The sequence below is a fragment of the Xiphophorus hellerii genome, chromosome 20 (assembly GCF_003331165.1).
Source record: "Xiphophorus hellerii strain 12219 chromosome 20, Xiphophorus_hellerii-4.1, whole genome shotgun sequence".
Lineage (NCBI taxonomy): Eukaryota > Metazoa > Chordata > Actinopteri > Cyprinodontiformes > Poeciliidae > Xiphophorus > Xiphophorus hellerii.
This window is the reverse complement of record NC_045691.1, coordinates 30,047,653-30,061,513: the sequence shown is the minus strand read 5'-3', so window position 1 is coordinate 30,061,513 and position 13,861 is coordinate 30,047,653.

The following is a 13,861-nucleotide window of genomic DNA, read 5'->3' as shown; positions in this document are numbered from 1 at the left end:
TTTTTCTGATGGACAAACCCAAAAGAGTTTGTTTACATGAAAACAAAAAATAATCCACATGTGCCTCCAGGGACGGGCCGTGGTTCAAGCTAAACCTGGTGACACGTTCACACAGAGAAACTCTTCCTCTTCCTGTTGAACTGACAGTGGGTTAACACCACCTGGTGCTGCGCTGTTCTGGTCAGCTAACTGGAGGAAGCCTCCAACAATTTTCCCCTGCTTAAGTTTAAAAAAAAATTTTGACTTTTGAGAATTACAAATGGTAAACAAGGTAAAGCACTGAACTGCCTTGTTGTTGAAAATGTGCTATATAAATAAAATTACACTACCTTATCTAAAGGTAGGGCAGATAGATTAACTAAACCGAATCCAATTGACAAACAGACAAGACTAACTGACAAATTTGTCTTGGGCAAAGTGTTATACTGTTACAAATAAAAACATTGAAACAACCCATGAGGATAAAAAAAACTACTAATCACCGATGCAACAAGTAGATGGTACAATACAAGGTGTCAGCTGTAGCATGCAGCGTGGTAATGGAGTAATGTGCTTCAGAACCAACTCTTCTGCTGGAGGCTCTTTAGCAGACTAACTTTTGGCACTGAATGAGACACGCATGAAACCTAATTTGGCTTTGTGTTGTTCCTTTATTGTTTTAAGAAGCACACACATTTCATTTAACATGGGTGCATTAAATTAGACATGTCAACTGATGTGACGCACAATAAACCAGTAGGAAAATAAATGAGAGTACTAAAAGACAAAAACATTCAAAACATCAAGGCAGTTTTCAGTCTGTTGGTCCTATAATGCGCCACCCTAATGGCAGCCCGTCGTATTCAGTGAACATTGGCTGTTCATGGTCTGTGGACGTGATTGTTGCTGTTCTTATCGCTGCCTGTTGGGTTTGTAGTCTTTTGCAGCATCAGACAGCTGATTGTAACACATTGTAGCATATCTTCAACTAATATTGCGTCTTTTATATATTGTCCTCGGTAAGTCATCCATTACTGTGATTGGTCTTTACGTCTGGTTCATGTTGGTGACCGGCTTCATTAAATCCCAGGTTTGCTCTGTGCCAGGAAGTGTGAAAACGGCTCCGTGGCTTTCTTACGACATTTCCCTGGCCTTATTTAGATGGTATCTGACTCGCTCTGTGCCACTTGCAGGAAAAGTAATGGCACGCCAACCTTCATCTACAGAAAAATACAATTTTAAGTTTAAAAGCGACAAGCAGGATGCTTGAGGAACCAGGAAAGAGGGCAGGTCCTACCTGAGCAGACAGCCCGAAGAATTAACTAAGCTACTTCAATATCTGTGTTAATCTATAAAAAGGCAGAGCAGCAAAAAATTTGCAAACCTTTGTGCATTTTTTTTATTTGCTTAACCTTAACTGTCACCCCAAAAGCACTTACATATAAGTAAATTAGTCCATGAGGACACAAGTGTCATTATTACAGTTAAGGGGTTAAAAATAGTTTTTAGGCTGACAGATAAGGCTATAAATTATTGTATTACTTTAAAAACATAAACATACTCACTGAGTTTGGAGCTCCAGCTGAGGAACAATTTTCAGGTGGACTTTAATAAGTGTAGATCCATATAATAAATATAACAATTTAAGTTACCTCATCAGAATTATTCAGGGGGGCACATGGGGTTAAAGTTTTTATGTTTTCATTGCTTTAATCAAACACAAGAGGGCAGCATGCTACAAAAGATCAAATAACATAGAAGTCCCTGCTGGAGTCAGGATTCAGAGATTCAAAGTATGAATCTCTGAGTATGATTGTTTGCATCCTTTATCCAGAGTCCTGGGCATCATCAGAATGGCGCCCAGGGCTCTACTCTCCTGTCACCCTACCAACAGCCAAATACACGTCCATGGAAAGGGCAAAGTTTGATTTAATTTAATTTATTAGAGACAAAATGAAAAATGATCATCTGAAATGAAATGTTTCAGATAGATAGATCAATGGGTCTGATTGACTTTGAATCGGTATTATGAAATGCTTAGCTTCTTCATGTATCACTCTTACTCTCTCTCATGTACGTTCCACTGCACAACACTTTATTCATTGTGAATATTCTCTAGTACAAAAATGAATGACAAACTACAGCCCAGTAAGGAATCCCACACAGATGCCCAGAGACACTCTCCGGCTAATTCCGAGAGATCCCAAGACATTCCCATTGGCCATATCCCAATGGGAAAACTTTCAAAGAGAGGCAAGCGGGAGGCATCCTGATCAGACAGCCTACATGAAAATCTAATTTTGGCCACTTGTTTCTGGGATGTGGTTGTTCAGTCATGATATACACGTCACGACCAAAAGCGATGGTCAGAATGTAGATGGACCAGCAAACAAAGAGTTTTGCTATTTCTTTTTCTTTGCTTAGCATTTTCTTAACACCAGCAGTCATTTTAGTGTTGATGCACTAAAGTGAGCAGACATATTGATATAATCTGCCATAGTGTGCATGTTATGCCTCTAGAAATCAGAAAATATGTACAAGAGCTGTTTAGTTCCTTGTCAAGTTGAATATCTGTTCAGTTGTTTGATCGCAGGTGTCAAACTCCAGTCCTCGAGGGCCGCTGTCCTGCAGTTTTTAGATGTGCCACAGGTACAAAACATTGGAATGAAATGTCTTAATTACCTCCTCCTTGTGTAGATCAGTTCTCCAGAGCCTTAATGATCTAATTATTCTATTCAGGGTGGTGCATCAGAGGCACATCTAGAAGTTGCAGGACATGCGACCCTGGAGTTTGAGACCCCTGATCTAGATAAACTGCAGCTAGTCCAAAATAAAGCTGCATGACGAGCAACTTGGATGTCACTTTAGAACAAATGTTAATTTTATGCATCAGTGCCTGTCATGGATGAACGACTAGCATGCTTTACATAAAATCTGGACTTCACATGAACTGTTGAGCCTTTTCTCTCAGTTGTTACCAACCTACAATAGATATTATTTTTAAACCTCTATTATTACTTTTGTATGACCACTGCCTCAAACTAACATTCTCAAAAAAAAAAAACATATATCTGTGTGCAGAGCAGTTTCTTTCTGGAATATTCCAGCCAGCACTGGAATATATGTGGGCCCCATATGGGATAAATGAGGCCCTACATGTGGAAACCAAGGACAAAACCTTGTGGAAGCCCATATTGTTTTCTCTCACTTATTCCATATTGGGTCCCACTTAGGTATGATGACTGGGATGTTGTCTTCTGCAAGTATATTAATGTTAAAAAGAACCGTAAGAAACTGACAATATCATAAATTGATATTCGAAGTTTGTTGTCATTTGTTTTTAATCTATTTTTGTTTTTGACCTTTGAAATTGCTGAAATTGTTCTTGTGTGTTTTAATGTATCTTTTGCAGTCTTTGTAAAAAGTTGCAATTATTGAAGCGGTTGATTAGAATTTACCGTTTAATTTCATTCTGTTTGTGTCTTAAACAACAGCTGAAGTTTTAGTTATTCTTCCGTACCGTCAGATGAATATACTGATTATTTAGGCGGAGAAACCACCACGTTTCTTTTCTTGGACTCTCTATTACAAGAAAATCAACAGTAAAACAAAGTCATTCTGTTGATCAGGTGAGTGATGAAGATGGCACTTCCACCGCGCCTTTGAACAACCCTGCTTATTCACAGCTTTAAATAAACATGGGACGTTACCAGGAGCCACAGTGGCACATAATTTAGCCGCAGCGTGTGATTCACAGTTAAGATTCAAGCACAGAGGAGGCTTTAAGTGAATATACATTAGGAAAAGAAGTCACCGTTGCCTCCTCTGAACTAAAAGCAGACAAACAGGCTCTTAGAATATCAGATCTATACCTCCAAGTGTTTCCACTTCATCTAGTTATAGCTGAGTACATATGACGTGTTTGCTGTGTATAAAGCGAGTTGGCTCTGGGAGCCGTGGGGCAGACAGGAGCGCCACACATCCATCACACTGAACGACCTCCACAGGAACCTCTGTTCCATATCTGTGCTGTGCTCTCTGAGCTGGTTTGATGCAACTGGCAGCTATTATTGTAACACTTGTGTTTGATGTAGTCTTAGACTAAGATGCAGAATTAGTGCCTGTTACATTTAGTTATAGTTTCTTAAGGGGATCTACAGTATTATAGAAAATTTGCTTTCTTTTTGTGTTTGGGTCTCTACTTATTCTTCCCTCGCAGAACAACTTCATCTCACTAGACAGACAGTTAGCGGCATGGAGAAAAGAGAACTTCAGAAGTTTTGTTGAGGACTGATGTCTTTTCCTTTCCCTCAGCTTTATTTCTTCAGTCTCTTTCCTTTTTTTTCTTTCTACAGGACTTAAACAATAAACAGAAACACAACATTCAGTCATTTCTTTTGCAAACTGAAATATAAAGTTACGGTATCCGAAAACGTTGCCTACGCAGAAGTACAGCAAAAATAGAAGTAAATATGCCTAAGAGTCTGAACACAAATAATTGCTTTCAGATGAGTGTGGGCGATATTGCAAAAAAAGATAAATAAATAAAATTAAAACGATATCACGATATATCTTTTAAATACCTTAATATTTTCCACATTTTCTGCTTGTTCTTTTTTGGGGGTGTGGCCAAGGATTACTTTCCTTTAAAGTCACTACATTAAAAAAAACACATTAATATATAAATATATACAAAATTGCACAACATGTTTAATGCATCACAGAAACCACAAAATAGATCAATAGAAATGTAAACTAAATTGGCTAACAAAAAGCAGTCTGAAATCAGCTACAAAATGGAAATAAAAATACTTAAGTACAAAAATAAATTTTTTATAAGATGTTAAAAAGTGTTTCCCCCTCATGTTTATTTTTAAACGCACAAATTGTGTGCAATACTAAGGATCTTGTTTTAACATAAAAGAAAGTCTTTCTTTTAAAAATGCTCAACACCATATGTCAAAACCCCTGGAAACAATAAAAGCTTGTGTACACTTCATAAAGATCTAGATTTTTGTTCATTTTTATTTCTTGTTACGGACACTTACTAAGGTTAGCGGTTAGCTTTCATCTCCTTCACACTCCTCTCCGCATCACCGTTTTCATTACTTTACCAACAATGGGCTAAGTTTATTGTTTAATTTTTATTCTTTTCCCCAAAATGAATATCTGATTCGGGACCTTCAACTCCGACTGAACTGTACCCAGAGCTGGTTGCTAGTATTTCATGAGGTGACCCAAAGACAAACAGGGCAAACATTATTGCACGCAATTACCTGGGGGGCAATTCAGAGCAGCCAGTTTACTCCATTTTTATCTTCTCTGCACACGACCGTCATCCGTCTTGTTGGGCCTCTTGGTTTACCCAGCCCTCCCTTCAGTACAGAGCAGGTGCTTCCACTGTGTCAAGTTAAAAATCCTTCTCAGCTGTTTGTGCAACGCACACTATTAATCCCGTGTGTCCCACTATATAAGACCGAGACTGACATAATTAAAAATAAAAGCAGAAATATATAAATGACCCAATAAATTAATCAATCAAGTATTAAGTTAAAAAAGGAAAACTTAACGTCATGTTATACATGTTAAGTCATGTTAACGTCATGACTTAACATGACTTAACGTCATGTTAAGTCATGTTAAGTCATGTTAAGTCATGTTAAGTCATGTCCCCCATGACATGACTTAACGTCATGTCATGGGGGAAGTTTCAGTTTAGTTCTAACAACCTATGAATTTAAGGGCATGATATAAGTTTTTCCTTTTACTAGATACATTTATTTCTCTTTGTAACTTCATCTTTTTAGTTGCATTTGTTCTTTTTACATTTTTATGTCTTCTTTCTTTTCCGTATGCCTTTTAGTCTCATTATGCAAATGAGGGTCTTTAGGCTTTAACTTCTGCCTAAAGACCCTGCTCTAAAGGCCACAACAAAGATGGCGACCTGCAATCAGTTTATCAGTGACTTAGTAACTTTATTTGCGCTTTTGCACCTGAATTGACTAAGGGTGATTTCACATCTGATTCCATTTGATTGGGGAGCAAAATTGCAACATTAGTAAAATTTTCAGCTGGGGCGGTTCGCTTTCACACTGCACTGTGTCGAACGACCCAAGATAATTGAACAAGCTGTTCCACGGCTCGCCTGTGGCAGCGCTGCACCAAGAACTGCTGAAAGAATCGACACAAAACTTCTAAAGACCAACGCGAACTTTCTTCTTCACGAAATGTGAACAAAAACGGAGTCTTGTCAAATTTTAGCGGTTGTAGGATTTCTTCGTTGATATACATTACTGTTTTGGACATCGTTTTTACTTATTTATTTTTGTTTCGGAAACCCAAATGAAAAATTCTACAGTATGGTTTTACTCACCTCATATACAAGTCGCGTGGTGCTGAGGATGTGGTTGTGTTGGTGTGAGTCAGGTGCAGTCATGGTTTTGTGCGTACTCTACATTGATAGTGAGACTGTTTTAGGCCAGACTAAAAGAATTGCAAAAAAAAAATGTAAAAATTCACACAGAAACATAAAGATAGAACCCTAAATAACCCATACTGACAGTTTATGAGGCAAAAAAGTGAAAAAAAAAGAAGATTGATTTGGGGACGAGTTTCACTTTAAAGTAGGTAAACCATTTACATTTATATGTTTCATATAACAATAACCTCACGTGAGCAACTTTATATCGATGTGACGTTTTCAGATATATCTTCACTAAGCTGATCTTGCAGTAGCTACATCTGCATCAGTTCTCTCACTATGTGCAGAGCTATTCTTACAGTGTGGCTAAAATACGTGACCATCCATCATGTTGCCTTTCTGGGCTTATTAAAACAGGGAGCATGTGGAAGCTGTGAGTTTATCAAGTTTTAAATAACACAGTCAGCTGCTGGATGACTTCAGTCCACATTTCTGTGGAAACACTCTTTACTTAGAGCAGCTTTTGGACTGGAATCTGCTCTGAAAACCCACCAAACCAAACCCAACTGCTCATATGTGATGTTAATGTTTGTTTTCTTGGCAGCCCATGGGCCAGACTAAGTTTTCAGGGACTAGACTTTAACCAGAGATGTTTTTCTAACTCAACACAGGCCTGTTCTTAGACCTGCTTCATCCCACACTTCATGTTTTTTGATGATGGGAAGGAACAGGAAAATCTATTTGCTGAATTAAAACCTTGCCTTGCATAATTGTGAAGCACTCAGTGTGGAAGGGGAAAGTGTGGAGCCATAGTAAAGAGCTGTCCCCAAATGAATGCCACACACTCAGGAACATGTAGTTGTCCAAAATCCATTGGTTTTGACCTTTTGCAGTACCAAAGTGTCAATACCGGCATCTATGAGCCCCAACCAAGTGTGTTACGTTCACAGACGAATTAGCTTGACACAAGTAGAAGCCATGGTTAAACTGGCAAAAACAGGTTGGGAAAATTATGTCAGTCGCTCTGTTCAACACTCCCGTCCCTCACTTCCGACGTCCATCATGGCGCCTGTAGTGAGTAAGTTACATAGTTGCAAAGGGTCAATAGTGAAACATTGAGAGCTAAGAGTTTTACTAGGCCTAAGAGTCTGAGCCCATCTCCTGTAAAACATCCCGACACCCTAACATATTGATTCTGTATTAACACCATTCACTGTGAGCAGCAGAACATGACATAATACCAAAAGTTTACAGAGTTAAACATGTTGAGGCAAACACGTTGAGCTTTATGCTCAACACAGACAGCATTCTATGTTTTCCAGCACCTTCCAGCAGCTTGCCTCTGTCTCTAAGTCAACATCACCACAGACCAGCTTAAAGCCAGTTTAGCTATCGTTTTTAAAGCTTCGATTCATCATGGCTCCAGGTTAGACTGGGTAAATGGTCCCCCAGCTACAGGCCCGGCAGGATAAGTAAATGAAGAACAGGCGAACGGTTCTCTGCTAGGACAGAGACCGCAGTCTGGCCCAGAACGGCCCCACAGAATACGATACCAGCTGTACTGGTGGATAACACTCAACAAACATTGGGTCGCATTACAGTAGTCCACCTTTCATTTCCTGCTTGGAAATGACATACATATGAGCAGGAGTGGAAATTAGTAATGATCAGTTACTCAGTTCTCAAGTACTGAGTAACTGATCATACTGATAAAACACAAATATATATTCATGTATTTATGCTTGAAATATCTTCACTTGACCTCCAAATGTCTCAGCGGTTAGAAAACAGAGCCTGTGTGCAAACTAGAAGTCTTTCTTTAATATAAACTGTTTCTCGTCCATTTGTGGTTAAAATATGTTTTTTCTTCATTCAGTGAATTTTCTTGCAGTGGGTAAAGTATTTAGAAATTTTACTCAACTAAGAGCAGTGGTACTTCATAATACTACTCAGATAAATGTAGAAAGTACTGTGGAGTAAAACTTCTTCTGAGTGCAACAGAGAACCTTTGGGGTTGTGGTAGGCTGGGAGATTATCATCATGGAGGCACAAGTTGAGCAATCTGTAGAAACTGCATGATGCCTTTGTGCCAATATGAACCAAAAGCTCTTAAAAAACGAGATTTGACACAATTTAAATCTACTGTGTGTGCATCATTAAGTATCAAGGCAGTTCCAAGGCAAACTAGGGTTACCACTAGGTACTTCCAAAATGTAGGTACAGTCATATTCAATGAATTAAGAGGATATGTGTTCCAATAAGGCTGGTTTATTGGATTAAAAACACCTTTTGAAAACCTCAACCTTTAAGCAGGTATTAAACATACTTTTAATTAAGTCCACAGTTCAGTCCAGCTATTTGTAGTTTGTGTTCCAGCTGTGCGAGGGAGTACTTTGGTACATTTGGACATAAATGTCAGGAGTTACCTATCCAGTGTGCAAATATGTGATGTCTACAATATGAAGGAGGAAAGAAAAAGAAGAGGAAAGAGATTATTGTAATTAGATTTTGCGTTTCTGTCCAAAAATCTGAAATGGAAGGCCTTGTCTGCTATTGAGGGCTAGCAGTTATGGAAGGAATGTTTCCCAAATAGCTTTTGAGGACACCAGAGCAATTATCCTCAGTCACAAATCACTTAAAGCCTATTGTTTGCCCTGACACAGAGGCTCATCACAGCAGAGGCTCTTCACTAGGATCTGCCTTTGAGAGTCTACATGGGCTAGTGCAGAGAGTGCAGGGGTCATTGCAAACCTTAGTTTTAATATTTAGGTAAGACAGAAAATTAAAATGATCCAATTTTGTCCACAGCTCAATTTGTTGGAGTGATTTTGAGTAGTTTGAACAACACAGTTTTGTTGAAGAAGCAAAAGGGAATTGAGGTTGTCAATAGACAACGTGTTGGCATCACGTGTCCTCCAACCAGAACATGCAAAGCAGAAAAGGAAAAGTTCCAATTAATGTTTGACTTCACAAACTAGACATGTTGATCTAGATTTTCAAGTTAGACCTACCAGCACGCTTTTACCAAGAACAACAAGGTTAAAAAGTTACGTTTAGGAATTTTCAGAGCATGAAAAATGAGAATAAACTATAAACCTAGCTTAATCAGTCTTTACTGTTACCACTACTGATATATATATACTGTATATCCTCAGTCACAAATCACTATATATATATATATATATATATATATATATATATATATATATATATATATATATAGCCAGGCTTAAAATACGCTGGAGGAAACCCTGTGGTGATGATGTAACCATGGTTACGACCATGTGACCTTGAAATTAGAGCCTTCAAAGTTCATGCAGCATGGATGAAAGCATTGAGTCAGGTGGACAGGAGCAAACCGACCAAGTGGAGATGCTGGTAAAGTGGCAGGAGACTCACAGGTGATGCAATGGCTTATAACAATGTGATGAGAATAGTAAATTTAGCTAATTATTTTGTATAGTTTTATAATAAGATTGGTGTACTTTAAGGTAAAAACTATGCATCTTTGTGTTGTTCATTGCAGTAGCGCTACAAAGAGATAAAAAGTGTGAAGCTAGTGGCAGCGTAATAAAGTGCAGGTCAGCATTGGATTTCTGGGCATTCCTACATGCACTGTGGAGACAAACTCCTTCTTGTTCCCCACATGATCCCTATCCAATGGCAACCCCCGCTCCCACCTAACACACTACTCTGTGTTACATAACCGGCGCCCCTTTTATCACACCCTCAGCTTTTTTTTGGCAGAGGTCCCTCATTCCATGCGGCGGTGTAACCTCGCAAGCTTCAACAAGCACCACACCAAAGCACTCGAGAGTTTTTGCAATCAGAAGCTTTTTTAGTTCACCTCGTGATTACTTTGGTGTAACATTAACAAAGAACAGGTTGACATTTAAAAGTGTACCCCAGCCTCTTAAAAAAAAATCCAGAAATTCCTACCTGCGCATTAAAGTGACTTTGACGTCCTGATGTCGTTGCGTACATTATGCAATGGGGACACATGACTCCGACACACACTTTTCAGCGTGATCATCATACACCTCAACAGCATCTATTTTTATGTTTCGGATGAGATGCAGATCTATTTGAAGGCTCGTGAATGATGAATACCAACCAGAGTGACAAAAGACTTGAAAGTAATGTGAGATGGCAACAGAACTCGGGAGTAAGAAGTCAAACTGAGAGTTAAAGTTACATTTAAAGGATTTATACATTTCTTTTTACTGCGCCTCCAATTCTACATTATACTCTATGCTGATTTGAACTGTGAAAAGTGTGTCTCAACAGTTTGTTATCTAGCAGCCATCACTACCATTTATGTGAACATCTGTCATATTGAATATGGTATCAGGGTTTGGTGATGAAGACACGACTTTTAAAGTCAGAATTCTAAATTTAGAAGATGTTCCAACTTTTTCACTTTCTTGTAAATGTAAATAAAGTGCATGATGGGATGTTGGTGGCACTGGCGATGGTGGTAGGAGGAGTTTGTCCTGTAATCGGAGGGCAGCAGAATATTTTTTCCCACTTTCCGTTTTGTATTGTTTAATCATGAACTAAGGCAGATGAGGCCTGTAGAGCGTTAGATGTTGTTCTGGGTTGTTCTGTGACTTCCTGGGTGAATTTGCAATGGATAGACCAACAACTTCAAGGAAGATTCACTACTGTTCAGTGTTTTCTCCATTTGTGGATGACGGCTGTCATAGTTGTTCTCCGAAGTCCCTAACCCTAAGAAATATCCTTGTGGCCTTTGTGTAAGCATGGCCTAGTGTATGTGTGTTGGAGTCTGTTTTCCAGTTGCGACTCTGTTTTGAGCAAACCAAGCGTGACCTGGAGTAAATGGCGTGGGACATTCAGAGCACTGGGAGCGAAAAGGACCTTTGAAATCCTGTGAAAAAAGTATTTCTAGCTGCAGACTGGCTTGTAGAGCTTACTAAATCACTCTGTGGGTTATAGATATATAGACTGAAGCATCAAGGTAAAATGGTAAATGGCTTATACTTGTGCAGTGCTTCATCAAGTCTGCTTTCCTTACTCTGTGAGGACCTGATTGGATAGTTTTCAAATTGTATCTGTGAATATGATCCTTGTATGAGGGCGTATTTTGGGAGATTAGTACACAGCCATATCGGTTGTTCAGCTCTACCTCCAAGAGCACGACTGTAACTCAGTCATCTGATCATAGATGGACTATGTGCAGCATTGCTGCTTGCATAAATTATCATCCACATTTTGACAAGTTGTGATGAAGAATAAAGCTAAAAACTAGCTCATACATGAACATGATTGACAGCGCATAGGCCCTCCTCCTGGCTCTGATTTGTGGTTTCTTCTGATTCAAATTAATAAATTACTTTATTTGATCCCTATGGGAAATTAAATAACATTGTAATAATGGGAAAAGGCATGAGCTCCATTTTTGTGTTTTATTCTGTCATGACATAAAGTCTTAACAAAAACGTAAAAAACATATTTTTATAGAAGTTACGTACTGAAGTTCCCTGAAGAGTATTTTCACATTCAGTAAATGTAATTCCACACAATTCTGCTGAACTTCCATCTGCAGAGCAAAGGTCAAATCCTCTTCGGATTACAGAGGAGTTGACCTTTGCTGACACAGCAGAACTCATGCAGCCTGACCGACCATCACAATAATAATATATGTACTACAGCTCCCAGCAGACCTCATTAAGGCACGTTCTGCTGCTGGGGGAACAGAGCGGTGCCCTAGCTTTCCACACTGGCCTACATCGCTGCCTCTCAGGAAAGCAGGGGCAAAAGAACTGCAGCCAGAATAAAGGACCATTGTCCACCTCCTGCCCACTCCTACTCATTGTCTCCGTTCATCCTTCAAACGCTGACCCTGCCAGAACAAGGCCTGTGCCAAAATCAACCGGACCTGGGAATGTTGAAGCCGGTTTCAACATTTTGTTTAAGAGTCGTAGTTCTGAGCACAGATGAAAAGAAAAGCAACAAGATATTACAAACATGTAGAAGACCTGAAAGATAAGATGAAATGAAATCAAAAACCTCTTACTACTGCTGCAAAAAGGCTTTCTTCAAATATATTCCACTCCAATCACTCTATTTAGGGACTCTGAGACTCTGTAGAACAAAGTTCCAGCAACTAGAACTCTAGTTCTTACCCTTTTTACATTAAAGGTTAAAAACCATTTTTTCACAGAAATATTCATTTTTGTACAGAAAAGTTTCAAAATCACACATCTAGTTTTACTCTTACTCAAGTGAGAGTAAAAAAGTATTTGATAAAAAGTCTACTGAAGAACTGAGTAACTGATCAAATTATCAATCATTTAGTATTTTAAAATTTCATAATCAGAATGAGCAAAATATAAATTTAGTGGACATTTTGGTATTTTAAAGACAAAAATGACAATTATTTGTTTAAAGTAACAGAACAAAATAACAAAATCAGACAAAAGAACATTTTTCCAAATAAGTTTCTTTCAATAAAAAACATACAAAACTAATAAAAACTGTAGGTGTGTTTCTGTGTCTGGTGAATTTTTGGTTAAAACGTGTTTGTTCTTCATTGGGTGGGTAGAAAATTTAAAAAAATTGCGATACTTCATAATAAAATTACTCAGGAAAAAGTAAAAAGTGTAGTAGTAAAAATACTCCTAAAACTACATTTTTTCAAAAAGGTTACTCAAGTAAATGTAACTAGTTACTGTCCAACTCTGCTCATGGACAACCCATGTTGAAGGAAAGGATCGTCCATTCGGTTTTCCACACAGGAAACCATGGCAACCGGCATAACCTCACAGCGTTAGAAAACACTGCAGAGTGCTTGGTCAATGCTGGTCCATACCCAGTATCTGTAATCAGGAATCAGATCTGTGCTCCCATCACACTTCACTTCCTCTGCTCTCTGACTCCATTAAGGTGCCAGCTCTCACGATTGAACCCAACAGTCAGTGTTGTGCAACCACAGAATAAATGAAGTAATATACTCGACAAGATTAAGATCCTTCATTTCAATCTGGTGAAGGTTAGGATTAGGAATATACTAGTAATTGTTTCGGTCAGGCAGAAATTATAAATACTAAAATTGATGGAAGTCAAAGTCCTCAGTTGGATTGAAGTACAGCGATGTGTGTGTGCATGTACTTGTATATGCTGCCTATAGGGAACTACAGTCACTACTGTCACCCACAAAGCAAGGTCATTTGTCAGTGAGGACATTTTCCTGGTCCTCAGTTTTCTCAGTCCTACTAGGTTTACAGATAATGTTGTGAGTGTACTGTAATAGTTAGGTTTAGGAAAATATCTGAATTAGGCATAAATGCAGTTACTAAATGAATAGGGAAAGTCCTCAGAATGATAGAAATACAAGTGTGTGGGGTGTGTGTGTGGGGGTGTGTGTGTGTGTGTGTGTATGTGTGTCTCCATGGAGTGGAGAGAGTCATCTATTAACTTGGTCTCAAATAGCATATGTTT